This window comes from Phasianus colchicus, chromosome 2, assembly GCF_987193195.1.
Source record: "Phasianus colchicus chromosome 2, bPhaCol1.hap1.1, whole genome shotgun sequence".
Taxonomy (NCBI): domain Eukaryota; kingdom Metazoa; phylum Chordata; class Aves; order Galliformes; family Phasianidae; genus Phasianus; species Phasianus colchicus.
Window position 1 is genome coordinate 88,596,747 of NC_143437.1, and position 19,711 is coordinate 88,616,457.

Genomic DNA, 19,711 nt, shown 5'->3' on the forward strand with positions numbered 1-19,711 from the left:
GATTGGAATGTTTGAAAAAAGACTACAAAGAATCCAGTGAGCAATCTGTGTCCTAAATATTGACTTTGGCTGCTAATAGGAGTATTTAGATACAGGAGTAAGTGCTCTTATTGGCTGCCAAAGGATGGGATTAGTACATTTACTAGTAAGATAGGGATGACAATCTGCTTCACAGAGAAAATACGTCTGGACTGCTCTTAGGTTTGTTGGCCCTCTAGGAAAGAAAATAATCAAGGTCAATAAATGAAAAGGATCATTACTATAAATATTTGGTTGTTGTTTACAATGCTCCTTATTTGTGCAAACAATGAGACCCTGCCTGTATTCTATGATCCCTGGTTGGAAGTAGCAGATAAATATAGTGGTATTTTAGTAATGGTACAGCTTTATGGCTCTACCAGTGGCATTGAGGATAAACTGTTGAAATGAAAACACAATTTTAATAAATGATTTAAAAAAAACCTGTTGCATTCTCTCTTTATTTTCTCTGTCCTTCTACATTTTGATTTTGATAATTTTCTCTTCCATCGTTAATTATATGCAGCCTCTCCTGGTTTTGGAGAAGATTAAAGCTCCGTGGCTCAAATGTGACAGGTGATTTTGAATGAAAGGTAACAAATCAACAACAGTCTTCAGAAACTAGTAAATATTTTCACTTGAAATAAAAGTCTTTTGGCCATCCAATATTTGAACATTTAAATCTGAAGATTTTTAAAATTTCTAGTCATTTTTGAGAAAATCATATCTGTTTTCTGACTCCACTGTTTCCTTTTTATTTGCCTATTACACTCATCCAATTTCCTCTCCTACTTTCTGTCATACAAGATTTCTCCCTACTTTTTTATTTTTATTGCATTGTATTTAGTTACATAGGAAATAAGAAAACTTACAGTACTGCATATTCTGCACTGTTTGTGAGATAAAGCATAGAGTAATAGTGGTAGATATGCAGAGCAAACAAGCAAATGCCCATGAACTTGAAAATAATCCTTCTGCAGACTTCTCAGGTCAACTGTTTGTTTGGGCTGAAGGGCTCTCTGTTGCCTTTAGAGGGCGCAGCTATAATCCCAGTAGTCAAACAAGGGGATCAGATCTTGTTTTCTGCGCAGCAAAGCTATCCAAAGAAAATGGATCTTTACTCCTTCCTTCTCAGGCTGTCTCATGTCAATTCTCAGAAGCATATCTACAAGTGAAAACAAGATATCAGGACAAAATGAAGTAAGCACTGATACAGATCAAGTATACTGACAATCAAACTTGAATGTCAGAATGGTGTACTTTGTTTCCTTCCAGATGCCTAAGCACCTGTGCCTATGAGAGATGCAGGTACCTTTGCAAATCTTGGCCTGCATCATTGGAGCAAAAATAAGTGAGACATTCTTGGATACATGTATAAGACTCTTCTGAAAACTAAGTTATACAAAATAAGCTGGGAATCATGGGAGTAACTACAGGATTAGCCTGCAACAAACAGCAAAAGTATGCTTGAAAGACAGGCTAAGAAACTACTAATGCTAATGGTATGTTAATCATCTCCATACTAAATGGGACATCAATATTGTGTTTTGATATATCTAACTATGTGTTTACTGGAAAGAAAAGCAGATCAGAGCAAAAAATACTTTACTTGACAAAGTCTTTACTTTTCTAAAATTGCTAGGTCACTGAGTACACAGGAAGGATTATCTGTCTGGATAGTGAGGAATCAACTGCACAGTTCTGTGAAAACAGAAATTTGTTGGGAATTAATTAGGTAAACGGAAGTTAAAATCTTATTATACAAGAACGGATAAAATCCTTATTTGAATGCAAACATGTTTTTCCTGTGCAAGTAATGCATAAGGATATGATTTTGTTTCCCCTGAATATATCAATGACAGATTACTTTCTAGAAATGTCATGCATAAAGAATAAAAGAACTTAAAGGTGTGAAAGAGAAACCAGGCAGTATATGAACACCTCCAGTGAACAGATTCTGACTAAAACCAAAATTTCATACTTTAAAACTTTAGGAGCTATACCAGTTGTACTTACATTCTATACAAGGGACGAAGGTGGAGTGCAGGGAGGGGGGGAAGAAGGGGCAGTTGAGAAAGATGTTTGGATGGTTATCATGCCATCTAACAACACTGGGTAGGGATCTCTTCCAGACTGCTTTGCAGTGAGATGTAACCTCTGTGTCCTAAAGGTGACATCTACTCCATGTCTATAGAAATCAGAAGGAATTCTACCTAAGGAGATATTTTATGCATCTTAAGTGGAGAAAATAGTAAAATCCTGTAAAGTGTTGATTAGACCTCAGTTTTGAGGAGGTTACACAGAGGATGAGGAAAAGTCCTGTCTGTTCCTGGCCTTTAAGAAGGAGAGTGCACCAAGTTTGCTAGCAGAAGACCTGATTTAATTGGGGGATACAGTAAAATGTGTTTTTCTTTTTCTTTCTTTAAATATTTGAAGTTTCCAATAAGGTTTTCAAAAACAGTAACATGACAACATACAGGAAACAAATGAAAAGCTGTAATTTTCCTGGTGATGCACAGAATAAATTACAGTCAGAAAGCAGGTTTTTAAAGGAAACACCTTCTCAAACTTCGGTGCAGCCAAAGCATCTGGGAGGCTTAAGAACTAAAGCTTCAATTTAAACCTCAAACTCATATGTGTGTAAGTTTAAGTATGAATTTAACCAGTTATTCAAGCTATATATACACTAATACTGCATCTTCAGGCATAGCATAGAAAAATGAAAAGACTTTTCTCTGGGTACTAAAGCTGGGCTCAGAGGGATAATGTGATTCACCACAGCTCCAAATACATGTTGCAGACCTCTCTCACCCCCTACCTCCATCTACGCCATGGAATTTGTCATAATGAAAATCAATTTCAGTGAGGAACACTACAGTTGTTTCATGCATGTCTAGGGCTCAGTTCAGTGAAAATCTCTGCTTAGGGATAAAGCAACATTCTCAAAGGGAAGGAAATGTTAGTATGAAGTTTAAATGATGACAAAATATCATATCCTCTACTATATTTGTGTGAGTACCCAATAACACCATAACAACTGTAGCAGCAGTTAAACTTGTCCATGCTTACCGCATTGGGTTACATTTTGGTTTCACATTGGATAAAAAAGAGCACTGATAATTGCATTAAATACAACTTGAAAAGAATGTTATTGAATATATTACCTCTCACATTTTCCAGAGCACGTGAAGCAAGTGAAGCTCCTTGGATTTCTCTGTATCATGAGTGTTTTCTATAAATTGTAGAGTCCTCCAAGCCAGGACTTAGGACACAAAGTAGAACTATGCTGATAACATGCAGTTGGCAAATAAAAAATGTAATGCTAATGAAATTTAAAATTTGTCAATCTGATTATTTTTCTGAACACATGGGAGATCGTGGCATAAAATGCAGATCTTATTTACCAGCAGGTCCTATTCCACCAGATAAGTTTTATTACAGATCTTCTTCAATAAAAATAGTAAATAATAAATAAACTATCCAGTGATGCTGAAAGTTTGTTTTCAAATTAAAGGGTGAAATACATCTCTTGCACCGTTTTCTTCAGAGTAGAATAACAGAAAGCCTCATTTTTGCTCTGTCAGCAATATTTTTTTTATATTTTGGCATAGATCTAATGCATAGATATAACACACTTCTTTCTTTTACAAAATGACATGAAAGTAATGGTTACAAAATAGAAAAAATTACTACTGAAATGTTGACATTTCAAAGCTCTTTGTTTCAAAGGATTTGAAATTAACATTGTTTACTGTCATTTTTTTCTGGAATTTTCTTGAAAAATGATAAAAATAGTTCAAAGTCTGCAATTGTGTTCTATTCCAGATCTAGCTTTTGATAAGTATAAAACTACATTAATATATATATTTTAGAATTTTAAAATGAAATTTAGAAAAGAATAAGCAATAGCACAATTTTTAGTGAGATTTTTCAATACTTCATGGATAGCTTTAAGGTGAAATTTTATTCAAGTTCTATGTAGCTTACAAAAGAAATTTACAATGGCATGGTTAACCAAAAGCACATTTTTTTTAAGAAGTACAAACAGACTCACATATCTCTGCAGAGACAAAACAACAACAACAACAACAACAACAAACAACTTCCTTTTTTCCTCCCAGGATATAGGAATTGAAAGTGCAAGGGAAAGTCCCAGTAAGAGAGGACCACTGCAAGCACACTGGATGCATTGAGTATGGTCTTTTCCCACTGTGAGTGACACTGCTTCTTGCTTGTAGGATCTTACAGAAGATCCTAATAGAAACATACAAACATCCAGTGATTTACCTCATTCTGATTTACTGCATATTCAAAATCCCTCAGATCTGTTCTAGGGACGACTTTGAAGAGTATGCTTCTGCTAGGTAACAATTGGCATTGAAAAGCATTCCCAATATTCTTTGCAATTTCTTTGGAGAGCAGAGGGGCAAAGCAAATCCTGAGACTTTATGATTTATTTTTCCCTCCTACAAGCAAGAGAGTCTCCAAAGTGCAGGTATTCCTTTGAAGTTGCTGTTCTTTTGCTTTCCACTTTTTGAGGGAAGAGGTGAATAACCTTTCCCACTGAAAATTTAGGCAGCTTTAGCTTCACTAGTGTTCGTAACAGCAGCAGATGGGTAGTACAACTGCCCATTTACTTTCTGCTGGAAGTATTTGTCCATGTATGTGAATAGGCATTCCAGAAAGAAGATAAACACTTTTTGGTGTTTTCTGATGCAGAGAGAAGCTCTATTAGGCAACCCACTTGGACTCTCAGGTCGTTTCAACGCATCCAGAAAAAAAGTCAAATGCAAATAATGACAGTCATTGATGCCTGACATGGAGTCTGCATGTATATTAATGAGATAAATAGCTGTTCTCTGCAGCTGGCACCAAATACTATTTTTAATTTCCAAAATAGAGTCAATACCACACTTGCTTTTTGGAAATTGTCTCTTTTTTCTTTTAACTACATGAAAGTTCTCAGATGTTGTTTGGGAGAATGCTGATCATCTTGGAGCATGCTAAGATCTATGTGGAGAACGTGGCATAAGTATATATGCTCTAGAGAGGCTGAATATGTTCCATGGCATTGTTTGTCTTACCAGGAGTGATTGAGAGTCTTATCTGAAATGAGGAAATTGATTTTAGCATAGGTTAAAAGTTTTGATAATGGAACTAGCCCTTATTCAGAGTGGGTGGTCTACAAGCTAATCACTTGTAGAGGTGAAAACCTGTGAAAGCTATGATTTCTGAAACTGACTTCAGAGTTAATAAGAAGGAAGTGCCTATTCATATAAAAAAAACTCAATTACACTTTTATTTTTTTCACAGAAATCAAAGAACTTTTTTTAGACACTTGAAGATTTTTCTATTCTGCAAGCAAACTGTAAAAATTGACTAAAAAAAGAAACAGAAAATTTTGCCTACCACTTCTGTGAAATGTGACATCTTGCCCTTCAGTATGTGAAACTTGTGAATTCTTTAGGTTGTACACTGTTTCTCCATTAATTCACTCAAGCACTTTCTTCTGTTGTGGTTGATATAAGCTCCAACAGTCTGTAAAACAAATAGATGAAGGTCAGATGCTAAAACATTTATCATAATTAAAATCTCCACACTCTTGGTCTTTTCTTTTTGAAATGTAACCTGTGTTCCTAGATTATTTGTTGTTTCTGTTGTTGTTGCTTTCTCTTTCATTATCTGCTAGCTGAAGTCATTATCTGTAATTTAAGAGCAATTAATTTTTATTAAAACATAATTACGGAAATCATTTTCTTCCTTCTAATGCAATCTTTGTTAAACTAAACTCAATAAAGAAATCCATACTAAGTAAACAAACTAATGAAGAATAATATTTGTTTTACCAAAAAAGATAGCATCCAAAGTCATGAACACTGGTACTTGCTGCCACTACAAGGTTGGATACCTGCACCCCTGCTGATAAAGAGAATAATCTCTCTCTCTATTTGCTTTCTTTCTTAAAAAAATAATAAAATCCCTTCTTTGATCTTTGAATTCCTCCCTGCTGAGCTGAGATCGATCTTCGAGAAGCACGATTTTTAACTCTTTGCAATCTTGAATCTGTGTATGTTCTGAGAAAGGGACCAGACAGGCTGCTTATAGAATTTGAACAGATATCTCTAGGCAGATTTAGCAGGGAGATTGTGTTTTCAGAATCAAATTAACACTAAAACAAAATCTGAGCTTCACCCCACCTTCTTTTGCATTTCTTCCATTGTTATACCAGTTACTGTGCACAGAACAGTAACATACTACTATAAAAATGGTCACTGAATCCAGTTCCTGCTATTGTAGTTGACCAAATCATAGAAAATCCTTCACAGATTTAATAACCTCTCTTCTGAAACCACTTACAATGTCCTCAAGAGTCGCATTAGAATTGAATTCTTCTGATAGTCTAAATTTCCTTTGAATTTCTGGCCTGCACTTAATCAGGGCCAGTTGCTTTTGTGCCAACTGGAGTCTAGCTTAGGTAGATCCTCCTGCATTGTTTTCCTTTTCTGAGCCTTCATCTTCAGCTAAAAATTCAAATCCTTCTTATCACAGTTAAACTATGTCATGACAGACAAACTCAGTGTTGTTACTTTGAGAAGGATACTGGACTAGGAAACCTCCAGATGTTCATCTCCAAGACACATTTCTGTGATATCTGCATAGGAAAAGAGACAGAATTTGTATCAATTTTGGGAACACATTAATTTATTTCTTACCTGCTAAATCTAAATGAAAGGCTGCATCTACACCGGGAAAAAAATATTTTACTTTTAGATATCACATATGAACTGTATAAATCCTTTACTTGAACTCTTGCTAGTTACTATGTGGTACAGAAGCTGTCAGTTGTACTACATTAAATAAAGTTACTCCTTTGAGCATCTATGACAACAAAAATATTGGCTTGATTTTAAATGTGCCATGCAAAATATTCCAAACCTATAATTCTTGGCCAAAAATAAGAGAAAATATAGTAGGTAGGTGTTTTATTTTAAGAATTTAGAATTCTTCAGCAATTTCGGGTTTAAGACCAACACCATCTCTTATTGTAAAGATAATTTCCTTGGAAAAATTTTAAAACTATGCAAACACTCATGCCTGTATAAAGACTGAAGGAAAGCATGACACAGCTGAGCTAAGTGGTCCAGATGAAATTTAAAGGTTAGTAGATTCCTGCACTTACAAATACAACTTGTAGCACATACCTGCCAGAAAAACTTGCCTTATAAAATCTGGATGAAAAATGAAAAAGTCTTGCCAAAGTAGGTTCATTTAAACAACAAGGACTCTCTGTATCACTCAGAAAATTTTAGTTGCTACATGTTTGTTTCTGAAAATTGAAATAGAAAAGAAAAATATATAATTCCTCAGAACTTTCCATTTCCATTTCAGGATTTTTTTTTGAGACATTTCTAAAGATTATAAATATTTTATTAGCAAATGTTAAACTCATGATTAAAGGTTTTTTGTTTGATTGTTTTTGTGAGTCTAAAGGGTAATTTAAGAAGCAATTTGAAATTTTACTGGGAAAAGGTATGTAACTGATTTTAGGTATCAATATTAAGTAGCATGCTACAGGACAGGAAGATTTGGATGGTGGAGTTATTTTCATTTTCCTCAATAAAATACAGCTTTTTCAATACTGTAGACAGAATTTCAACTGCTGACTCCTACCAAGACCACTGAGCAAGAGTTGTGGCTTCATTCACATATTATTTTGAAACTATAGGGATATGATGAAAAGTTGTCATTAATTCTGTAGACCTACTACAGTGTAAAGTTTCCCTTGAGCTTTTCACCCACTAGTCCTACTCATTTCTATTTTTCCTGCAGTTGTCATTCACATTATTGTCTTTAATTTCCCTCTTTTTTTCTTTTTTTATGAGTAGCTTTTTGTATAGCTAACAGTAGTCTGAGTAAAGTGACAAAGCAACAGCAATTACTGAAACATCAAAGCATATTCCATGCTTCTCCAATGTAAATTCAGCAAAATCTTTGTCATAATGCAATCCTCCTCTTTTATATATAGGTTCCTTTGAATCCTTTGTTATCATTTAACATGCCTGCAGAATTCCTTCTTATCCAAGTAACTGTTTTCATCCAGACATAATTTGCTTTCCATCTTGCACATGCTTTCAGTAGAATACTATAGCTGAATTTTACTCTTCTGACAACATGCTTAAATTCTGTGGGATCACTATTATGAACTGTTTAGATCTCTGTGTTTTTGTTGATATTGTTGCTTAGGATGTTTGTGGAATGAATGTAAGTCTTGTATAAGATTAAGAAGATTGTACTTAGTGCTACGAGGGAAAACCATAAGATTTGAAAGGAAATAAAAACAATACCTTAGCAGTATTATTGGAACAATAATAAACCTTGACCTTGGAAAGCTCACATGGTTGAAGTTAAATATACACTTAGCTTTTTGCAAATCCAGGCCTGAAATGACATAATTGACCTGAAAGAGAATAAGAAAACCAGTACTATAAGAACACTACATGTATATCACATTATGTTGGTATATCAAATAGTAAGCAAATAGTTATGAATATTATTCATAATAATACTTCATGTATCTGAAATTAAATATCAAATTTTCCTAAAACTTACGTATCAATCTGTGTATAAAGACATACTTACATACTTGTATATTAAAAAGCTGTGTTTGCCTAGACAAATGCATTCATCACTCCTCATGCTTTTGTCAAGTGGATAGCTAGTTTGGAGAATTGAAAGCTCCCACTCATTTCTATCAATTAAGCAAATGATAAATGTTAAGTTTTGTTTTTCTGGCCTTGCTGAGAATGTATTGTATCTCCCAGAAGATGCTGTTTAACTTACCTTTGGAAAGCACAGTGAAAGGATTTTCAAGCATCTCCCAGGACTGTCAGTGTTGTTGCAATAATAAATGAAATAAACAACATCACTATTGTTTGCAAAGGAAACAGAGATCCAGCAGAATGCAGGTTTAAACAGGCTCTTGCTATCAAATGCAAATCAACCTTGACTATGGTAATCTTTTTTAAATAGTAAACAGCGGGAGGCAGAAAGACTCATGTGGAGCCCTCTAAAAGGAAGATTTCTGGGTGATTTTATCTATTGCTTTGTATGTCTAATAACTTCAGAAATGGTGTGAAGCCACATTGTAATTTCAGTTTGGTGTGTGTAGCTTCCTTGTGTCAGTAGGAGGTACCCAATCTAGGGACACAACATGTCTCTGTGGAGTAAACCCCAGTGGTCCTGCAGATAGCTGGAATGCTGCCATTAACCTCCAGGGAAATAAGGCACTCACACAAAAACAACAACAGAACTTCCCAAACTGCTTTATATGCATTTTACAAATTCTATATTTCTTCAGGTCACGGATAATAAGTTTTGAAAGATAAAATTGTCAACATAAACTCCTCTGGAGATTTTGTTATTTTTGTTTGTGTTAAATCACCACTAATTTCTAATTTACTAAGCATTTTAAAAAAGAACATGTTATGCTTTAATCCTGCAACATCTGGGGCATGGACATACCTTCTCCACAGATTCCTCCAGAGGCAGCTGTTCTGTCCCAGCAGGGTGTCTGCAATTGGCAGGTTGATCTGCACTTCAGGGAAGACTGGTGACAGAAAAAGGTGGGTGGTGAGCTTAGTTCAACTGTAAAATAGAGCAAAAGAATTCTAAAATCCATTTAATTCAGTGAATAGCTGTAGATAGCATAGATCAGATACATATGCTAATGTAATATCTCTGATTTCATTATAGGTTCTTTGGATCTACACAAATGCTAGTCACAAGCAACCATCTTCTTCCAGGAGGTGCTCTGATGGTACTAATGTAACATCATGTCCTGACTGCAGGTCAGTGCAATTTATCACTAGATTGTATGTGATGCGAAAAGTCCTATGCAAAGTTAATGTGCTTGTAAGAAATGGCTTAACAAAAGTGTTAACAGCAACTGAAAACTTATTAGTAGATTCAATATCATTGCCTTTTCTAAACAGTAAAAGCATTTTAATCCTTATTCATAAATGAAGAATTAAGAGATAGAAAAAGCAAATGTTTTGAGCATAGACAGGCAGTAATCTTCAGCAGAAGACTGGAACCCCAATTTTCCAAGGCTTAGTCCTGTGCCAGTGACCTTTACTTGCAAGTGTAGCAGTTGTTCCTAGAATGAAACAAATCTCATGGACTTAACTTTTTGTGAGAAAGCACTACTGTCCTATCAAATGTGTGGTATAACTTTGTTGTTGAACATCCACAGTCTTTTCTTGGATGGACCACACACTAGATAAGGAATTGGCTGGTTGGTTGCATTCATAGAGCTGTGGTCAATGGCTCATTGTCCAAGTGGAGACTGGTGATGAGTGGCATTCTTCACGGATAGGTGCTGGGATTGGTCCTATTCAATATCTTTGGAAGCAACATGGATAGTGGGATCGACTGAACCCTCAGCAAGTTTGTAGATGACACCAAGCTGAGTGATGCAGTCGACACACTAGAGGGAAGGGATGCTGTCCAGAGGGACCTGGGTAGGCTTGAGAAGTGTGCCCATGCCAACCTCATGAAGTTCAAGGCCAAATGAAAGGTCCTGCACCTCAGTTGGGGCACTCAACAGATACAGGTTGAGTGGAGAATGGCTTGAGAGCAGCTTGAGAAGAAGGATTTGGGGGGTGTCGGTTGATGAAAGATTCAATGTAAACCAGGAGTGTGTGCTTGCAGCTGAGAAGGCCTGGTTTGCATCAAGAGAAGTGTGACCAGCAGGTCAAGGTGATGAGACGCTGGAACAGGTTGCCCAGAGAGGTTGTGGGTACTCTGACCCTGGATGTGTTCATGGCCAGGATGGATTGGTTTTGAGCAACCCTGTCAAGAGAGAGGTGCCCCTGCCTATAGCAGGGGGTTTGGAACTAGATGACCTTAAAGGTCCCTTCCAGCCCAAACCATTCTATGATTCTGTGACTCTCTGTGCACAGGCTTAAATTTGACTTCGCTGCAGCTCTTTTTCTCTCTGTTCTCTAGTCATATATGGAGACTCTTGGCTTATTTTCCATCTTGCCTAGTCTTTGCTTGAAATCCACCCTTTTTTTCATTATTAATTTTACTTTCCATCATCCTGTCTGTTACTGTAGGTGAAATGGATGAATACATAAAATAAAAGCTCCATAGCATTCAATTTGGAACCAATAACATATCGGTGACATTAGAGTGATTACAGACAAAATGAAGATGCCTGTCCTTAGCTGTAATTCATTATTCTCCCAGGCATTTAGTGCAAGATATTAAATGTGATCATTTCAATAAATCAACCTGTTTCCCTTTTGTGTATTGTAAATCATTCCCAGAATAAGAAAAAAGGACTAATGTCAGTCACTAATCAACTATCTGTTCATTGATGTGAATTAGTATAATAAATCTGAAAATGACCAGTGACTAAGTTTGAGATGAAAGTCAATAACATTTCAAAGTGTGAAACAAGCAGCAAAAAACAGTACATAAGTGTATTTAACAATATAAACATGTGTTCTAGCATTTTTGTCTATTACACATCATGTGTTTTATCACATTGTAAGTTAATCCCTGTAGATAGCTGAACACCACAGAGGTATTCACTCACTTATTTTCTCACCCTCTCACTTCCAGTTGAGGAATAGAAAAGGAAGAGCAAAAGCAAGAGAAATTTGTGAAACAAGAAAGAAATGTTTGGACAAAGAGAGAAAGAAAACAAACAAGGAATGCAAAATCAATTGCTCACCACCTCGCAATGCCCAGCCTGTTCCTAAGCAAATGAAGGCTAACCCCTAAACCACCCACCTCTTCTCTTCCTGTGGCATGACGTTGTTATGGCCCGGAATATCTCTGATTATTTTGAGTCATTTGCTTGGTTGTGTCCTCTCCCAGCCTCCTGTGCACTCTCAAATCTATTCAATGGGAGGGGTAGAAAAAGTGTCACGGTGCAAATACTGTTTGTCCAGTAAAAACATTAATGTGTTATCAGCATTGTTTTATTCCATAGCACCATATGAGCTAATACGAAGAAAATTAATTCCATTCCAGACAGACCTACCACATTATTCTGATGATAAATCAGATCTTTCCCCTTTAACAGAGGTATACTAACACATATACCGAAGTATCTCACCTTACTGATAAACTTGCTTCGGACCTGGCTTCACTTCTCTAATAAGAAAGAAGAGATAATAGGGTTCACTGAAGACTTCTGACTCCATCCAGGTCTATATTCTAGTACTCTCCAAAAATGGATGGGCACATGCTGAAAATTTTTATTTTCTCATCTGAGTACTAGGAAGAAGCGGAGCTTCTTGGATTTTTGGAGCAGTCAAGATGAAGATGGTTAGATCGCCTTTTTGCTTCTAGGCAAAAAAGTCTCCTGTGGGCATATTAATCATATTTGCAAATGAAGGGTAAATAAGGACCAGAACCCTTAGCAAATAATTAAGATTCCTGCACAGAAATATGTATGCATTAAAAAAGACTCCCAAAGTCGAACTTTCAAAGTGTACAAATTCTAATACTTGTATTTACAGCCATATTATTACATTATATATTACACATACTCAAAGTATATTCAAATTTAGTATATGTATTAGCTGGGAGGGTTACAAGATATCATGGAACTCAGACCTCCATATGAAGGTCTATATATATTCCATCTGTGAAGGCAGAATCAAACCCTCAGGTGCTGAAAACCACAGGAATTGGGAAAATTTAACTTTTTGTTCTCATGGATTGTATCTGAGTAGTTGAAGATCACTGCTGAGAATGCTAAGTCTGCCTAGAGACGTTTCATGCTCATAGGTTATGTTTTATAGTCCCAAAGTTATGCTGCTTCATCTGTGATTGGTAGAGGTCTGTCAGCATATCTATGACAAATGGGGATTCTAGTATTAGGTTTAAGCAGCTTTTGGCTTTTAAATACTTGCTGGCTGAGAAAAGAAAAAAAGATGGAATGAAAAGAAGTGCAACTCTTATATACATATATTAGCTCACATTGTACCACCATTGTTTCCTCCTCAATAAGTATTGAACAGGTCAGAATGCATCTGTCTTTTCTGAGCTTTGTCTCCCATTTGTAAATGACATGATCTGTCTTTATTATTACTGCTATTATTTCTAACATACTGGTGCAAGCAGTTCTAGGTGTTCTGATGTCCTCTTCACATCGATCTTCTCTAGTGATACAAGCGGGCCTAGATGGCATGGGCACATAAACATCAGCAACTGCATAAGGACAAACTAAATGAGTGCTTCCATATTGCTTGTACAAGCACAAGTACTGCCAGGATAGGCAGGCAGGCTCTTAATAAATGTGAACATGAAGAATGGTAGTAATGATGTGGAAGTAGTATCACAGGACTCCTCAATGTTTCGTTAAATGTATATAATGCATAAAAATGCAGTTTTGACAACTCACCTTAGAAACGTCTGCCTGTATTGCATTTGTGTAACATGTGGATGCTGCCTGAGACTTGTAGCAAAGTAATCATTGTAAACCTTCAAAGTAACTTCTAGGATGAATGCATCTCTTGCTATTTGCATAGTTTTATCACTGAGCTCTCAGAATGTGGTAGGCAGCCTAAAGTCTGAAATCAGGAATTGATAATTTGGGTACAGTATTACAACATTACACTGATAGCCTTACAGAAGAGAAAAACAGGCCATACTATAGTCTCCTACAGTGCTACATAATATGACAGGAACTACAGATAATTAAACTGGGGAAAAAAACTAAAAGAATGAGTTCTTTCCTCTTGCCATTAAAAGGAAAGATATTTTCTAGGACAGCTGTTCTGGTTAACTGGAACTCACAAAGTAGCTCAGACATCTGAACAGCTAAAAACAATATATATATATTTATTCCTGTACATACATAATTACATTTATTAACTTTATCTTGGCATTTCTAGATATATATTTCAGTTAATCACATTCTTTAATCCTTTCTGCTGTCAGTTATAAAGATAACTGAGTGATCTCATACTTGACCTTCCTTTGAGCAGGAGACAAGTTTAAATGTCCTCCTGACATCCTTTTCAGCCTGAATTATTTTATGATTCTCTGATCTGAGACACAAAAGTACTCAATTCCTCTGTGTGTCAATCCCAATTCTGGAGAATTATGCACTTTCCAGCAAGCAAGACCTAATTCTTCTTCTCCGAAGATGCCTTTCTTTACTTAGCAACATAGACAGGATTGAGAATTGCTATTTAAAACGCTGAGAAAAAGAAATGTCTACAAATTTCTTGTGCTAAACTGTAAAGTTCTGACATCTCCAAGAAAGCTGTTAACAAGCATTTTATAACTAAAAAAATGAAGCCTTTTGGTATTTACAAAGTTCCCTGTAATTCTGACAGCAGCTTTCAGCTGTCTTTCTGTTTAACCGTATTGCCCAAAGAATACGTTTTCTCATGGCCGCATCAGAAGAATCAAAAGCCAGGATCCTGGTTTCAAAACATATTTTTCAGTATTGCTGCAGTTTAGCTATGAGATTGCAGGTTCAAGGTTGTGTGAAGGCTCAGGTACACGCCATGCACAGGCTGAAACTGCTGCATGGCATGGCACTGTTGACAATGCAGGGGTTGCCCTGCAACAGAGTTTTTGCATTGCTGATTTAGTCCTAAGAGATTATCTGAAGTCCTTTTGTTGGCTGTGTAAAGCCAGTCTGTAGCAGCTTACCAAAACTCACAGCACTGTTCATTTCCGAAGGTTCAGAAGGAAGCTGAGAGTTTTGCTATTTCTGGGAAATGAAACCTGAATATTTTCAGTGTTTATTGTTATTTCACCTGTGTTCTGGAGTTTACGGTATGCTTTGTTTCCCTATTTAAAATCCTGTGGCAGAAGTGTCATGCTTTTTTCCCACGATATTCTGGATATTTGATATTTCTGTAAATTAGCTTTTCTAATGGTACATAAACATGCAATGCATACACACGGAAAGAATAAAGCGCTCAGACATTGCACATGATCTAACATGTAAATTTGCAAAAGTTATTGGCCTAAGACAATTCTATTATGTCCAAATTTTATTCTTTTATCATGTTGTTCTGAACTTTTATATCTTTTATCGTTAACTTCCTTGCATAATTGCTATTTATTATTTAAACCTATATTAAATGATCTATCAACTTTTTTTTAAAAAAAACTAAGCAGCTATTTTCATTCAAGTAAATTACTGTTCTCCTAATACTTGCTTTTATCAGCATGTTATAGATTTTTTATTAAGGACAAGTTATTAACGCTTGAAAACTATCTGATTTATGTGCCCAGTAACTTCTTTTTTATATCACTTATAATTGTGTGTGCATACCCACATTAACATCTAGTGTATAAAAAACTGATAAATGTGGTGCTGTTATGAGATACCACATAAAAATGTATTTAATGACCTTTTCATCCTAAGGATAGATTCTTTAGCTCATTGCATTTTAGAAGGAACTGGGTATATTCACACTGTCTATTATGGTTTTTAATTTCTTACTTTGCAAGTTTTAAAATCTATCACAAATCCCTGTACACAATAGAGCTCCTACTGTATGTCAGGTAAATAAAATATGTTTTGAAAACTCCCTAAACACCTACTTTTCAACAGTGGTTATTAAGATTATTTATAGATATGTCTATTCTCAGCATGTGGAATTCATAGCCACAGGAAGTCATAGAATAAAATATCAGAGCTGGATTTGAAAAGTAGCTGGCTCATTTTATGACTAGAGTAATGTTTGTGGGTGGTACATCCTTTTACATGGCAAGTCTGTGCGGGTACAAGTACCACAGCAGATTCATTGCCCTGAAGGAGAGAGGGACTTAAAATCAATCTTGTTGCTCTTTGCTGAATGTCATCCCATTTTTCAACATTCTTTTTGAAATGCGATTTCCAGAGCTGGACAGAGAAATCCACGTACTCATTAGTGCTCTTCTCTAGGTGTATTCCAGATCCATGCTCCTATTCAGATTTCTCAAATTTAGTTATGCCTTGTCTGCATTATACTTTTGTCATCATGTCATGCTGACAGTGTATGTCCCACGTATTCTGTTACCTTAAATCATTTTTTTCAGAAAAAATAGCCACTCATTACGTATTTGCCATTATGACTTTACTTCCAAAAACACACACACACATTTATTTTCTTATATCCATTCATGATTATATATCATTCATATGTGTCATCATCAGATTTTGCTGGCAGGCATGTTATTAGAGATCGCAGCTAAAGATACCAAATACCATTCAACAAAAATTGGAAACTACAAGAAATACAACTTCCCACTTCCAGTGCCTTCAGAAAGTCTGATAGTCGCTCAGATTCTCCACCATTAGCACAGGTTTTATTTAGTATGCAATCTTATATAGAGTTATATATAGTGGAAAACCTCACAGAAAATAAACAGTTCTGATCTTTCTATGCTAGTTTCCTTTTCCAAGAAAATTTGCTATCCCATTAAACTGATGACCAAACTTAGTGTAGAGAATTAAACACAGTTGGTCAGTTATAACATGTTTGTAAAATGACTTTTCACTTTCACACACTCCTGCATCCTTCCCACTGTAAACAGAAACATATGGTTTTGGGTGTTGGTTTTTGTTGCGTGTTTTGGTTTTGTTTTTTGTTTTTTGTTTTAAACTTTAAATCTTGGCTGAAATTTGAAAAATCTTGATAGGCTATTTATAGAATCACAGAATGATGGTGCTGGAAGAGACCTCTGGGTCCATCTAGCCCAACACATGCACAGCAGGGTGCCCAGGACCACATGCAGGTGGGTTTTGGAGGAGACTCCACGGTCTGGGCAGCCTGCATTGGTGCTCGGTCACCCACACAGTAACAAAGTACTTCCTGAAGTTCAGACAGCACCTCTTGTATTCCAGTTTGTGCCCATTGTCCCTTGTCCTGACATTGGGCACCGTTGAAAAAAGCCTGTCTCTGTCTTCTTTGTACCCTCCCTTCAAGTATTTATGGATGTTGATGATATACCCCTAAGCCTTCTAAGCATCATACTGGCTGCCCTCCACTGGGCTTTTTCCAGTGTGTATTCATCTGATCTACTACAGAGATGCAGTATTATATAAAAAGAATTGTTTATTCTACTTGTTCATTAGGTTCACAGTGAAATAAAAAGTCTAACATATGGACTGTAACTGTCCTGGCAGTTATTTAAAATTGCAAAGTCCAGATACAGTGAGATAAGCTTGTTGTTCCTCTGAGCTGCAGCACGTACTGGAAAGCTAACACCTCAAGCACCAGCCTGTACCTCAAACCACCAACCTCCCCTCAAAGGTTAGCCAAAACAGATGGACCTTCCTACGTATAACCAGACATATGTATTTTTAATGATGTCTCTCCAAGGCTCACAGTATGAAACTGAGTCTTGATATTTAAAAAATAATTATTACTAGCTGTAAATTTGTTTAATAAAATCCCAACAGCAACAAAAGACAAAAATATGTGAACGTGAGAGCAAAGAATCCACAAAATAATTTGTTAATATAGGCCTGTTTTCCTTGCAGATAAAACACCTATATGAGAAAGTAAAGAAATTTAGAGATGGCAAATCTCTCTGTGAACTTCCTGTTGGGCAGCTGGCTGCAGCAGAATGGCACATGCTCCATGCCATAGCAGCTCCGTCTTACAGACAGCTCTGGGCAAATGACAAACTGGAAAATCTTCACCTCAGGAAACACAAAGTTACATAAAGAAAGGTATTGCTGACCACCAAGTCTCAGCTTACATCTGGCCTGTTCATTGGAGTGGCAACTCCATTTTCTGCTGCTATCTGAACAGATCTGTGTCTGCTCTGGATACATGTGATCTTCTGAGGGGCCATGTGTGCTAGGCAAAGCTTTTTCTTAAAAAAAATATCTGTGGCTAGACATTTAGCTAGAAAATTGCACAGTGGGCCTACCAAACATCTATTTTCCTGTTCCCAGAAGAGCTACCTAATTAGCTGTCTGTAGATTACTTAGGGGAAGTCCCCACATTGATTCTCCTGGGCTGTGTCAAATGGGGAACCTCATCACACCAGTGTGGAGTCAATGAAATGATCCCTAGAGTTTTGTTCTAGCACCATGGTGTTTGTTTTAGATACCAAGATTCATGTAATGTGAAACAAGTAAAATAGAGATCTTCCAGTTCCTAGCAAATGGTTGCCAAGCATACATCAATTAAGGGTCCTTTTTGTCATTTTTTTCCAGGTTCCATGACCCTTATCGTGACCTGAATCCAGTAAGAAAGGTAGAAGAGGCTCTAATTAGATTTTCTTGTTAACAGTAATTGGAATAAAAATGTGTCTGAAGTTAACCTAAACTGAAAATGTGGGACTTGAGTGTTATTTTCTACCTTTGAAGTAACTATGAGGCAATACATTCTGCTGGGCTTTATTGCTTTTGAAATATTTAAGAAAGCCTGAAAATGTTCAGCAAGTAGGATTATTTAGGGAAGCGGACAGAACTTAGTTATCACAATATAACACAGCATATCTATACTGCTACAGTCCTTGTAACAGTACAAGTACAAGGTGTGTGGGGAATGTCTGCAATTCAAAACATTGGCAATGAATAATAGAGATGCCTCCAGGACTGGAAAAATACATCTGGAGTTTGCTGACTATGAAAACAAGCTTCCTGAAAATACATTGTTTTCTTTTGGGTGCCTAAGTGGGCTCTGTGGATCTCATTCATAGGCGTAATTTCTAAATCTGAATGACTAAATTAAAAATAATATCAATAACATTATTTAAATTAGTATTTAGACTAGTTCCATTCACTGTCTCTGTAGAGTTTCTTCAGAATGGAACTGCATTTTTGCCTCCTCAAAAAGCCAGAAACTAATTGTAGGAGTTATACAATGGTGCTCTAGCATGGCATCCACTCTGACTAGGAGTCCAGATGTTAAGGTTTTATTTTATGCCATAAGACAGTTTTGAAATACTCCAAGCTGTGCACACTCTGATAAGTAATGTTCCCAATGGCACTTAGGTCCCTTTTGTCAATCTTACGTGTTTGCAGCACTGACCTTAATTTCTGATTTGTGAGGGGCAATAATTTTGTAACAAGATTCCTTACTGGGTATATTAATTACCAGCGACTAACATTTATTATTTATCTGCATCTGTATTTATCCACTGATCTGCCTAGAAAGAAGCAAAGCAAAGCATGAGCCCCTTCTCCATTGCAGAACGTGGGAAGAGATTTTGCTGTTCAAATTTATGTAGCTGAAGGGATTGGACATAATTTATTTGATTAACACATATAAAATTGCTAGCATTAGAAAAAAGCTGTTTTTTTTTGTTTTTTTTTTTTTTTTTAAATGAAGTGTTCAATTCATAGGTACCGTTAAATATGAATAAGTCAAGCATTTTCCATATAGAATATTAACTTTTTTTTTTAAACATCATACTTTTTACTTGCAGTGAAAAGAGAAAAAATGGAAATAAAACATGAAATCAATTTGTCTTATTGCTATAAAAATATAGCTGAGAAGGAAGATGTTTGCAATACTAATGTAGAAATGGTATTACCTTGTGTATAAATTTAAAAGAAAATGCCAGTTTATTTTTCATATATTTCTCATTATTGTAAACACTACTTGATGAGCAGGCATGCTGAGTATAACACTAACAGGAAGCATTCACTCTCCCTATAGCTTGGGAAGAAATATTTACACTACCAGCTGATTCACTCAAATGACAGTCA